Source organism: Polypterus senegalus, chromosome 1 (genome assembly GCF_016835505.1).
Source record: "Polypterus senegalus isolate Bchr_013 chromosome 1, ASM1683550v1, whole genome shotgun sequence".
NCBI classification, from domain to species: Eukaryota; Metazoa; Chordata; class Cladistia; order Polypteriformes; family Polypteridae; genus Polypterus; species Polypterus senegalus.
In genome coordinates this window covers 130,779,439-130,793,233 of record NC_053154.1, presented here as the reverse complement: position 1 = coordinate 130,793,233, position 13,795 = coordinate 130,779,439, and the positions used below count along the sequence as shown (strand labels likewise).

At 36.6% G+C, this 13,795-nt stretch overlaps 1 long non-coding RNA gene across 2 annotated transcripts; it reads left to right on the top strand.

Annotated features, from left to right (window-relative positions):
• The first annotated feature begins 2,424 nt into the window (after nt 1-2,424).
• On the top strand, nt 2,425-12,108 carry LOC120532239. Of its 2 annotated transcripts, XR_005634264.1 has the most exons (4): nt 2,425-2,538; nt 5,393-5,528; nt 10,013-10,071; nt 11,990-12,108. It is a non-coding gene; the product is annotated as an uncharacterized LOC120532239 (long non-coding RNA). The 2 variants fall into 2 exon arrangements; XR_005634265.1 differs by lacking the exon at nt 10,013-10,071.
• Nucleotides 12,109-13,795: the final 1,687 nt, after the last annotated feature.

Genomic DNA, 13,795 nt, shown 5'->3' with positions numbered 1-13,795 from the left:
AAAATGTGATGGCCTCAAGTATTTTATCCAAAATGAAGTACAGTTGGCAAAAAGAAAACATTAAGTCTGTTATACTGTATGTGGAGAGATCAAGAAAACCACAGCTTTTTTTTATTAATGCTAATTTCACAGTAACTTAAACAGTTTTTTGATCTGTCAAAGGAATGTTGCATGCCTAACAAAAGATGTTTTATTTATCTGGTGGTTTTATGAGAGCTATGTTATTAAAATTAATGCCTTTGGTTTATTTTTTTATTTATTCAGATATCTAAATAAACGTAAGCCCCAAAATGCACTTTTATAAACTATCTTTGATTACAAAATGTCAAGAACATAGTTACGATATTTATAAGTTGATTAATTAGCTTATATCAACAATAACAACAACAACATTTATTTATATAGCACATTTTCATACAAATAATATAGCTCAAAGTGCTTTACATGATGAAGAAAAGAGAAAAAAAAGTCAAAGTAAGAATTAAAATAAGACAACACTAATTAACATAGAATAAGAGTAGGGGAGGACAGAAAAAACAAAAAAAACTCCAGGCAAATTCGAGGCAATGTTTTTGATTGGAGCCCCACAAAAACCATATCATTTTATAGAAAACTACAAAAAAGTGGGATTGGTGTTGCTATCTAGGGAACTTTGTGGTATTTTTTTTCTCTTAGATAATTACATTATATTTTCTATCCAAGGAAAGTTAAATCCCTTTTTCTATTCACACCCTGTAATCAATGCAATAGATGTTGACTGCTCACTAAATTCAGATTGGCTTGGATATGTTAAAATGTGAAAGCATCTTGTTACAGTTTCTGAATCTGGCAGACCTTGTGAACCTGATCATTTATTTGGTTTTATAATACTGCCATGAAACCTGTTGTGCATGGTGGGGGACGTTAATAGGTTTGCATTTGAAAGCATGCACTCCCTTTGTACCCTGCAGTAGACATTTCCACGTCATACTCCAACTGGAAGTACAACACATAAGTGCATTTTGCAAGACATATCATATTCTTCTTAGGGAATCAAGTGACCTTTCCGTGACAACTACCGTTACCGGGCAGGCAAAGGAAGTAAATCTGCAGTAGAGTCAGAATTCCCCAAGACAACTAATAAATGTTTGATAGGTTTGAGATCACGTGACTGCACCAGCAGTAGGCAGGCGGCATAGGGAGGGAGCCTTCAGCTGTGTAGAGCTGTAGTAGAAGCAGCTTCAGAGCAGCAGCACCTCTGAGTCTGGGTCTGGGTCTATTTGACTGATCCTGAGTATGCACTGAGGGGTTTTCCCCTGTGGAAATGTGGCAAAAACATAAAGGAGGCTGGTGGTGTGACACCTGTGGTACTCAATGCTATCTCACTAGCAAAGGTGAGCTTTTTCTTTTCAAGGGAGGCAGGTTCCTGCTTCTAGCGTAACACATTCACAACCAAGCATTATGTTTTGCTTTTTGTGACATTGTGGTTGTGAGCTATTTGTTTTGTAGCAAACATCAAGAAGTTTTAGCCTCGCCTCTTTGTTTCTGTAAACCAGTACAAGACCTCCATTGTAATATAGCATGTTGCTTTTAGAGATTGTGCAATGAAATTCATTGCCAATCGTATTGGTGCATTCACACATTGAAAGAACAAATTCACAATATACTGTATATGTACAGTATATACACAAACAAATACATTCAATCAAAAGAACATTTTAGCTGTGAGCTGTGTGTCAGCAATGTTTGTTTTTGTGAGGTTATCCTCCACAAGTGAGATTGCGTTGATTTGGACTTGTGCAGAGGAGAGATGCTGGGTATATTGAGAGAAGGATGCTAAGGATAGAGCTGCCAGGCAAGAGAAAAAGAGGAAGGCATAAGCAAAGGTTTATGGATGTGGTGAGAGAGGACATGCAGGTGATGGGTGTGACAGAATAAGATGCAAAGGACAGAAATATATGGAAGAAGATGATCCGCTGTGGCGACCCCTAACAGGAGCAGCCGAAAGAAGAAGAAGAAGATCCTCCACCTCTGTATAATCTCCTCATTCTTCATTCACATGTTGGCATAATTGTATTCTCTTAAACTATATATTATAAAGATCTTCCACACTGCGTTTTTATTAAGTAATGCAGTGTGTACTGTCATTGCCTCACAGCCGTTGAGCACAGAGTTTGCTTGTGCAAACAAATGATCTTTTTGTCAGAACCACATGTTGTACCCTTATTATTATAAGTTTCCTGTAACATTTACTGTAGGTCATATGAATTCCTGTTTGAAGCCTGATGCTGCTTGGATTTCTTCACTGCATTAAATGAAATGTGTGCAATCAAATAGAGATAAGCACAAAATAAGTTAATTTTCTTGAATTTTGAACTTTTTTTTTCTCTAGAATTTACTAGTCTATTATCATCTTTTTTCTCGTCTCTGAACAGAAGCTTTGGGTAGTGATGAAAACAATGAGACTGCAAGTACAAGCAGCTGTAATGAGGACCCTCTGCAGCAGAGCTGTTGAAACTGTGAATTGAGTGGAACTAGTTCAGGTGGTTTGGGCATTTAGTGAGTATTTAACTTGTTACATCTCTCATGGCCTGCTGGGAGGGAACCCGGCATACGTTGATAGGAATATTACTGTCAAGTGGGCTGGGGCTACCTGGCAGGTATCCAGAATGAGTCATAGACTGTTACTGGAGAAACAGAAGAATGGTGGTCTTACTAAAACAAAGGAAAAGTAATATAGAATTTTAAGATGCATAAAGAATCAGATATGTAGCATTTATAAAATATAGGGGCTGGAAAGTTGTTGGCTAGTGTTAGAGCTAAGTTCAACTCCCAGCCTGGCGACTGTCTTATTGAGTTTGTTTATTTCCCCGTGTCTGAATTTATTTTCCTTTAGGTACTCCAGTTTTTCTCCCACAACACAAAACATTTGTAACATGCTAACTGCTGAGTCTTACCTGACCCCATTTGATTACAGGTATGAGCGTGAGAGTGGTCCGCTATGGATTAGTGCTCCATCCAGGTATTAATCCTGTTGTTCTTCTCATGCCGCTATATAACCTTGAACAGTGTTAAACAGTTCTCATAATGGATGAAATTCAAATCATAAACATGCACATAAAATACATAACGAATAGCTGTCATTTACTAAAACAATGCCTATAATCCAAGTAACAATGATATTTGTCATGTAATAGCAGCCTTTGCATAATATTTCAAACGTAACTATTAATTTTAATTAATTGTAGCTGTTCTGACACTATAATTGTAGGTATTCTGTCCTTGTTATAATTGTTAATACTGCATATGTACTTTGTACAGTAGGGGTGTCCAACTCTGATCCTGGAGAACTGCAGGTTTTCATTCTTAACTAGTGTCCAGTTTTTGCCACTAACTAACTTCTTTTGCTTTTATGATAGATAGCTTGCTATTTAAGACTGAGACCCCTCAATTGTTTTTTTTTTCCTTAATCAACAGTCAAACAATAATAAGATACAAAAGAAGTCAACATGTGTCCAGCTACCCCGTGTCCATTATACAATATCTGAAATTAAAGAAAGGCGAGGGTCTCAGCAATGTTGATCTACAAAACATTTTGATGGTACTCTAAAAAGAAAATCAACCGATCTGGAAATGAGAACACCAACCACTCACGGAATTAAATAATGGGCTTAATTAACATCAAGAACTGACTTCTGACTAAGAAACAGGTTTGACTTTGAGGCCCTGACTCGGTTCGTTATCTGTTGGCTCACTTCACATCTAATTTCTGTATGGCTGCCATTTAGGAAAAAAGATTTCAGAGGACTGAGTCTTAAAAAAATCACTGGAATTAAAATGAACAGAAAAGATGTCAATTAACAGCCAAAATTGGTCACTGATGAAGAGGTTTGCTGGAAGGAAAACCTGTAGCCATGGCTGCTTTCCAGGAGCAGAGTGTGACACCCCCTGGTATACAGCATCTTGTAAAGCACCATGCTAAGAATAAATAAACATATACTTTGTCTAATGATACGGCGTCTGTTCAAATAATCTGCATGGTTAGTGTAAGAAAATTAACCATACAAGTCAAATGACTAACTACAGAACCATTTTGGTCAGGGTGAAGATATTTTAAGTACCAAACCGTAATATCCCAAAGCTAAATTCCTAAGCCACAGATCACAAATAACACACACTAACTGATCAAATGGGCCTGAGTTCCCAATGACCAGTTACAGAAATTGCCCTTGCCAAACTGAATGATCTCAGAAAGCTGTGGGTACGTATTAACAAGCACCTTCTTACATCCAGGATTTTCCCCCTAGTAATCTCATACTGCCGTTTTAGATGTAAGGGTTGTGTTGAGAATTTGTCAATGCCGCAGACATACTCTACGTTAAAAAACAGAGGAAAATGAGTAAGTCAAGCATGCATGTATAAGTGTTGCTCTTGGCTTATCAAACTCTGCGGGGATTTAAAGTCAATTATAAGTGTTCATATTTAAAATATTTTTAAAATTATATGTTGGATTAAAAATAACTTAGTAAAATGTATTGTATAACATATACCTCCATCCATCTGTTATCCAACCCACTATATCCTAACTACAGGGTCACGGGGATCTGCTGGAGCCAATCCCTGCCAACACAGGGCACAAGGCAGGAAACAAATCCCAGGCAGGCCGCCAGCCCACCGCAGGGCACACACACACCAAGCACACACTAGGGATAATTTAGAATCGGCAGTGCACCTAACCTGCATGTCTTTGCACTGTGGGAGGAAACCGGAGCACCGGAGGAAAACCACGCAGACACGGGGAGAACATGCAAACTCCACGCAGGGAGGACCCGGGAAGCAAACTTAGGTCTCCTTACTGTGAGGCAGCAGCACTACTCGCTGCGCCACCATGCCGCCCCATAACATATACAGTCGATACAATTTTGCAAATTTCATTAACTCTACAAAGTTTTGCCATTGGTTAAAAAATTGACCACATTATGCTAATTGCTGTAAATCTGCACAATAAATTTAACTCTACTGCTTACAATCTTGGGGTTCTTTTTAGCATTTACTGTCTGATGAACTGTGTCTTATTACTACTTTACCTACCAGTAAGATTTGTGTTGGATGCATGTTTTCTTATTTAAGTGTGTTGTATTCATCCATCCATTTCTGTACCCACTATTTACAATTGAGCATTTGAGGGGCTCAGGCCAATGCACACAAAATATGGCACAAGGTTGAAACCAGGGCATGAATGAGGCACATTCCCTGTATGTAACAGAAAACAATACATAATGGATTTTCAAAAAACAAAATATGTAGTAGATACCTGTTAAGCATGGCTGTATCATCGCTGGAAGACAGTTTAAAGATGCATTCATGTGATATGTTCAGTAATTCATTTTTTATTTTTATTTTTTTTAACCAGCTGCAGCACAGATGTTCTCATTTACAAGTTTAAGCTGCATTTGCCCAGTGCTGCCTACAGTATGTAAAAGCCATTGGATGCCTGTCTATTATGCCTTTCCACAAAGACTTATGAGACTCTGGAAAATCAGCCCAAGGTAAACTTGTCATTTTATTGAAAGCTGCTATCAATAGCACTTAGCGATATGCTACCCTGTGTCACAGAAATCATATCACTTGGTTGTTGTTGCACTTATTGTGCCTTTAGGTTTAATTCTTTAATGAACAGAGCACACTAGACCCGTTATTTTTATTTAAAAAAGATTATGCACACATTTTTTCATGTTTTGTTTTAATTTATTAGTTTTTGGTGTTTACATTTACAAGACTATTAATTGCATGTGTGAGGAGCACCTCCAGTGATTGTCTGAGTGTTCCAGGTCGCCCTACAGACAAACTACACTATATAGCTCTGGTTCATTATTAGGTTGTATGATATTGAAATACAAATACAAAAATAAAAGTCTACATGAAAAGTATGGAAAGAAATGAATTAACCTGCTCCTGTAATTTGCAAACCTTGGACCTGCAAATCAGCTTGATCATAACAGAACATATTGAGTGATGTGTAAAGGAGCATTGTCAGGCGCGTGTCTGCTTCTGTGGGGGTGTTTCTCAAGTTATCAGACTGTGGGATTAGACAGACCCCCTACCGAATCCTAAAGAAAGCAATTCAGATTGGAACTAATCTTGCACTGCAGGGTGGGATGGCGAATAGTGTATTAGCTGGCCTGCATTTTATGTATTTTACAGTGTTGTTTTTTAGATCAATCTTTGAAATTAAGCTTTGTGTTATGGAAAGCAGAACAATTCTTATTATGTATAGCATGGCTTCCATAGATGCACAGTCATTTGTAACGTATGTATACATTAGATTTAAACAACGTTTCTCCATTGGATATATCTTTTATTTTTAAGGAGATACACTTCACTAGGCCGTGTTAGTACTGTGCAAATTGCTGTTTTTATTTATTTTTTTCTGAGCCTTGTCACGAAACTTGCTGTTCCTAAATGCCTTATGTGAGCACATTACAAATTGATTTTTGAAAAAATGTTTATCGTTGTGCTTCTGGCTGACATTTGGGTACATTGCTTGTTCTGAACAGGAGTGCTAAAAAGTGTCTAACTAAGGGAAACTGATAACATCAGCTGGTCCATTGTCAAAACCTCTAAAATCGAAATAGGAAACATAGAAATGCTGGCCCATACCGGGAACAAAAAAGTCAGTCATTTCATGCAATGTCTGGGAAGTGTGAAATAGTGAGATGTGAGCTATTCATGGGTAATGAACTCTAAGTGTTAAACATCACTTGTTTTGCATATACATACCTGTGTTTATTCAACAATTTGTATTCATATATAACATTTGTATAACAATTAAAACACAAGGGAGCTACGCAAACACTAAACATAGGTACTGTGTTGAATCACACCTTAAGTCAAGTAAAAATAATACATAAAAGTGCATTTTTTAAAATTATACATCCAGCTTATATAGCACTTTCAAATATAAGATATTTATGAAGTCTTATTAAGGGAACTGTTAAATATCGTTAGTTTTTTTTTGATTGTCTTAATGTGGATTAACCTTCTATCCGTTGATACATCCAGCGATGTTTTGAACCTGCTTAATACGATTCTAGGATCATGTGAGGTCAAACTCTATTCCAGCAGTATCAGCCACAGTAAAGGAAGCATGTGAACTCCAGTCCATCACAATCATAGGCCCACTTGTGCTCACACCCAGCTCATTCACACTCCTCAAATACAGAATTGGCAGTCATCCTGACCTGCATGAGCGGAGTGGTGGCTTTAAGGCTAAGGATCTGCGCTGGTATCCCGAAGGTTGCCAGTTCGAATCCCCGTCACTGCCAAAAGAGATCCTACTCTGCTGGGCCCTTGAGCAAGGCCCTCCAGGGGTGCTGTACAATGGCTGACCCAGCGCTCTGACCCCAAGGGGTATGTGAAAACAAACAAATTCCTAATACAAGAAATTGTATAAGGCGAAATAAAGAACGAAAAAAAATGAGAGGCATGGAGAACAGGCGTTATGGAGAAAGGGAAAGGGTACAAACTTCACACAGACAGGGACCAGATGTGATTCATGCCAAGTCTTGGGTGTTATGGGACAGCAATGCTAAGCACCATTCATAAATGTCACCACTACTTTTGTTTGGTCTGTCAGCCATTCTCAAACCTGATTACTTCAAGGCAGTACTAGACAGGGTGCATGTCCATCACAGGTTCCACTTATAGACACTTAGACTCATACTGGAGCCAATTTGGAATCACTAGTTATCCTAATTTGTACATCTTTCGGAATGTAGGAGAAGAACCATATCACTTGGAGAAAATAACATACAGACTCCATATGGAAAACATCTGGGTGCAAGGTGTTGTTATTATTCAGATAGTCTTTCTTTTATTTATTACTGGGAAAATATGGAAAAAGTAAACAGTCTTCAAATGTTCTTCAGAAGCTGGAAATTAAACTTGATTTCACTAGGCACCTGGTAGACATAGACAATGAACGTGAGCTATTTTATCTCTCTATTATATACAAAAAATTCTGGGAGAGATTTTACTGCAAGACAAGACTTTGGCCGTGAGATTTTTTCAAGTCATGCCCTCCTGTCAACCATATTCAACCACACACACAGTACTCTCACCTCTCATTCATGTGAATGCTTTTGTCAGACACAGTTCCTGCTCTCTCAGCTCTTCTAAATTTTAACATTTTCCTCACTTTAAGTTCAATTAAAGAAGATGTATTATGTCCAAATCTTATTGAAAAATTTCATCATGAAGGGTTATCAACAGAAAGAATGAGTACATGGGCAATCCTAGCATTGAGAAACAATGAAGTCAAATGAATTAACTCCAAAAAATAACGATCGGTTACACAGCAAATTTGTTAAATGCGTATCAATAGACTATGCTGAAATGGTGGTGATTGTGTGGAAGGTGAAAAAATCAACTTATAATATCCCGAAGAATTTCTACAACTGTTAACACCGTCCGGTCTTCCACTGCACGAATTACTGTAGAAAGATGGATGTATCCAAGAAAGGTAATGTAGTACAACAAAGGAGATCTTGAATTGCCATTTGTATCAAAACGTTAACAGTATCCTGTTAGAATAGCTTTTGCAAAGACAATTAACAAATCTCAGAACCAAACATTCGAAAAAGTTGTTTTATCTAATAGAGAGAAAGAAACGAAATTCAATCACAGGCAGTTATAAGGCAGTCCAAATTTCACTGCGATATTGATGAAAATGTAATTGAAAAATTGTTTTTACTGAAGTTTTACAGTAAAAGTGTAAATTTTAAAAGTATTTGCATGTTAATTTCAAAGCCAAAGAGAACAAAATCGTATTACACAAAAAATAACTCTAACGCAACATGAAACATAATTTACTTTCAAATTATTATGTTTTACTATTTTTTAATATGGTTAATTACTCACTGTAATGTAAAATAGTTAGTTCTATTATGCATATATAACAATTCCCATGATAATAACAAGCTGTTTAAATTGTACATCTGTATACCCATACACGAGCGGCAGATCTGCAAAGAGGCTAGCGCGTAGTGCAAGCCCTAGGGTTGACGAGCAAAGCAAACGGGGGGAAGAGACCCCTAGTTGTAAAGATGAATTTCTACAATTAGTCTTCAGTTATTTTCTTACTACTATCGATTGACTAAAGCACATCCATTTATTATCATATCCATTTTTTCAGCTGGAACCTATCATGGCAGGATCAGGCATTAGGCAGAATGGAATGCCAGTGCAATGCGGAACACACTTATGCTTATACCTGCTGTCGGTCATGAAAAGCCATTTAAGACGTAACACTTAGGTGAACGTTATGTTGGAATTTTGGAGGAAGAATGGAAAATCTGATGGAGAATCAGCCCACATATGACAAAAACACGTAGACCCCTTTACTGTGCTGTTCCAGTATAGCACATGACAAAAATGCTGTGATTAATTTGACAGAAAATATATACAGGGATGGTAAATGTCTGCAGTTACCCCCATATGTTTTATAAAAAAACTCGAGTCACTCCTTATCTCCTTAACTGGATCAGTGTTGCAGATAGCCAAAACCTGACCGTCTATTAATAGGTGCACGTTTTTAGAGACTGTTCTATTTGGAGTGACAAATACATAGATACTGTGTGTCCATATTTATTGGATATACTTTCTTGTAAATGTGAATGAGTTGACAAGAGCGGTTTAGTTGGTTGAAAAGTAGTTTTAGCGAAATGAGACGTTTTTGAACATAACAATTAATTACTGGTTACTTATCTTTTTTATGATGCACAGTTTATACTGAGCACAGTCTAAGAAAACCATAGTCCAATCAGATGTCTAATGATGCAATTATTGCATTTTTTGGAGAACACTGATCTTCTAAAATAAAATGCATTACAAATGCGTTTACTGTGATTGGCCTGACTGTGTTATTTATTATGACATTGTAATTTAAAAAATTGCTGTGGACAAAAGCATTGGTCTTTATATACCTTGATGATTAATTTATGTATCACAGTGTTCATTTTATTACATTGTATAGTGCCCTCCAGTGTCCATTCCACCATCTGTACCAGACGCAGTACATGAAGCTCACGAGAAGTAAGTCTAGCACTATTTTATTTTCAGTGTCTAGCTCATTCTGCATATGGAGAGTTTATTTGGAGTACACTTAAGAGTATAGAAGTTGGGGACATCATATAGTCATCCACACCAACAGCCACACGGTAGGCTTAATCTGCACCCATCTAGTGGTTCCATCTTAAACTACCCCGGGAATCTGCATGTGAACATTTTGTTTTGTTTTTTTTCTCTCAGTAACAATCAAGCTATCAGAAGCAATCGTTAAATGATAACATTAGATTGTAAAAAAGATATTTTAAGCTGGCAGTGTCTAAAATGTCACAAGGAAAAGTAGCGAATAATGCAATACAACTTACAGTGGTGTGCAAAAATGTGCAATATGTAGTGCAAATAGTATAACATTTAACACACTTTATACACTGAATGTAGCTCAGTGCACTTTATAAAAAAAGTACAATACCAATTATCTTAAAAAATATCGGTATATCTACATACATAAAATTGTAATACCCTCAGTTTGTTCTTTAAAACATTTGGCTTATTTAATGTTAGTTACACATTTGCAAACACTAAGGACCTTACTTCTACCTTGAGATTGCACCAAATATTATCCAAAAATGACTGGCAAAAATATAACATTTTATGAAATGTTGCATGCGTATTTCTATTGCTAGAACATACAATCTATACTTTAAGGCCACATTATCATGTCCAAGTGGTTCAGCTGATGGAAATTATTTTGGCATATTATTTTGCCCTGCTTACAGTGAAAACTCCATTCCATGTGAGTGACTCAATGGTGGGTGTGGTGATGGAGTAACAATATAAAAATCACACATTGCTCAAAAATGGCTATGTCTACCTTTAATAAATGTTTTCATATACATTCATTACATTATTAATGCAATTTAAAATACAGGCTTCATGGTATTTCAAAACTTTACTGAGAAGACATCATAGGAGGACCAACACCTCAAAAACCAAAAAAACAAAACTCCAAGGTAGCTGAGTAGATATTCATGTAATTGTACATATATATTATAGTTAACCCAACTTAACATATATAGTTTATGGGACTTCAAAAGTTTCATCATGCATATTGGCTCTTTAGAGGAAACAACACAAAAAATGGTAGTTTTGTCCATCTTACATGACATATAAATGAGTCAATTATTCAACAGGTAATCTACTATTACTATTGTTTTTTGGGATTAAACATTTATTCATGTAACCACAGAAAACCAGGAAACACAAAGAAGCAGCATTTACAGTTCCAATCCAGCAAGGAGTTACCACAATTATGGAATCCAATCATACCCAAAAAACAAATTCTCGACTGAGAGAAGAGACACTGCTTTTATCAGAGAGGTAGTGTATTTGATGGATGGGGCACTTGCATTTTAGCCAATAGTGTCAAAATGGTCAACATTTAAAAAAAACAAATATAAACAGCAAACATAAAAACATCAATATAAATATTTCTTACCTTAACCTGTTTCACAAATATATCTAGGCAACACTGGGTACTTCAGCTTGAAAAAAGATAAAAATATACCAGTTACATCCTACAGAATTAATAATAATATTCACACTAATAATAATAATCATAATAAATACAGTATTAAAACTGAAAAATTGATTATTTATTTGACATTTAACAATATTGGTGTTTATGAATAGCAATTAGACCACCATGTGCTTTAAAGGTTCATGTAGTATCCTCTGACAGACGTAAGATTCATGTCCATGGTGGCTTAATTCTCACAATATGGCAGCTGTCATTTTGACAGTTGTAATTGATTTCCACAGTTAATGAGAATTCAGATTCTTTTTTCTGTTCTTTTTGCAGATATTATGGCTTTTTGTCATGTTTGGCAGAGTAAGCATAACACACTAACACAATGCACTTTGTTTTCCTTTACTCATCTGGGTCCAGGTTTCTGTAGGCCTCTCTGCCATGCCATCAAGCAAGGCAACAAAGATGTTCCTGTAGCAGCCCACTTCAGCAGCCATGGACACTGTGAGAAGGACTTTAAAGTCACAATGCTTATAGGCAACTTCAGAACACAGTAAGAGAGAAAAGAATGGTAAGTTAACCTCATGCTAAAATTTAACACATTACACCTTGGTTTGAATAGAGACAAGAGTTTTATGGCCAGATATGAGGATTGTTTGCATCTCTCACAATGACACAGACAACCTGATTACAAACCCACATTGTATTGAAAAACTCATCAGAAACTTCAAAAGACTTTGTTGGACAGCTATCTTATCCAAAGATCATGACCATACATTGTTCTCCTCTGTTGCTAATATGAATCTTAGCCTGAAGAGGTCTATTATTTTTTTACATTTACATTGCAAAACCTCACTTAAAGGTTTTCCAATTCTGTATCAGTCCTGGTGTCTATATAAGGACAGAGAATTTCAGTTTCTGTATTACATCTTGCCTGAAGAAGGAGCCTGAGTTGCCTCGAAAGCTTGCATATTGTAATATTTTTAGTTAGCCAATAAAAGGTGTCATTTTGCTTGACTTCTCACTACATTCATAATGGCTAACGTGGTACAACACCCTAGTACTTTAGACCTCTCTGAAAGCAAAGGCACTTTTTTGGTGTTGTGGGTCAAGTCCAGGTTTTTATATATGCCATATCTGCAAGCTGACAAATTTGTAGCAGATGTTCTCCTCTCCGTGCTGACCAAGACTCTCTCTGGCTCTTCTGAAATCTTTTTGAAATACAGTGCCAGTTTCTACTTTTTCAGGTCTGCCTGTTCATTCTCATAATAATAGTTTAATCATCAGATCTGACATCATGGTTATGTTTTTTTGGCTATATGTCCATTTCTGAAAATTCAGAACCGTCTCGGGTTCTACAGTTAAAAATCAAAGAGGCTGAATTTTGTTGCCTGTTTTTTACACTTGTGACCCACACTCAAAATCCAGGATTTCTTTGTAGATGAATTTGCACAAACCTAAATGCCTTTTGAGCAGCTGTGTTGAAAGCTGAGTTATGATAAATATATAGCACCCTAACATTGGTGATTCACCTGTCAAGATGTTCAGGAATAAAAGAGGTATTGTTAACTGAATTGGCACTGAGAGGCTAATTGCTTATGCATTCTTTTGGGAATCAAGTGATCCTAGAATAGTGCACTCATTGTGAGCCATACTATCCTCTCAAAGCTCTTCATAACTTCAGAGACAAATACCAACAAGCAGTAGTCACTCAAACATCACTCTTTTACGGTGTGGAGGTGTAGTAATGTTTGTTTTTTTAATGCATGGGTATGACAAAAACAGTAGGTAAGCGTCTGGAGTTACTGTAGTTGATCTACATACATTTGAAAAATATGAGTAGAATGTCAGTGTTGGCTGCTCTACAAGTTTTACATAATCACCATGATATAGTACGCTGTTTCCATTCCATCTAAACTAGTGTGGTGCTTATAACTCCGACGTTCTCTCATATCCCTAAAGCAAGATTCGTGTTCTTGATCTTCAAAGGAGACATAAAATGTACTATATTCAGTACAGATTATTGTTTTCTCCAGCAAACGTTGAAAACTCATCATTGACAGAAATACCTTCCTGGTATTCATACCCAATGTTTACTGTATATGCACAGTTTTTTTTAGGATGCTTTGACAAGGCAACATGCCAAATACTGTAATCTTCTCATCCTGCGGGGGATACAAATTTTAAGTGTTCCTTTAGTTAATGATGCAATACTAAACAACCCAA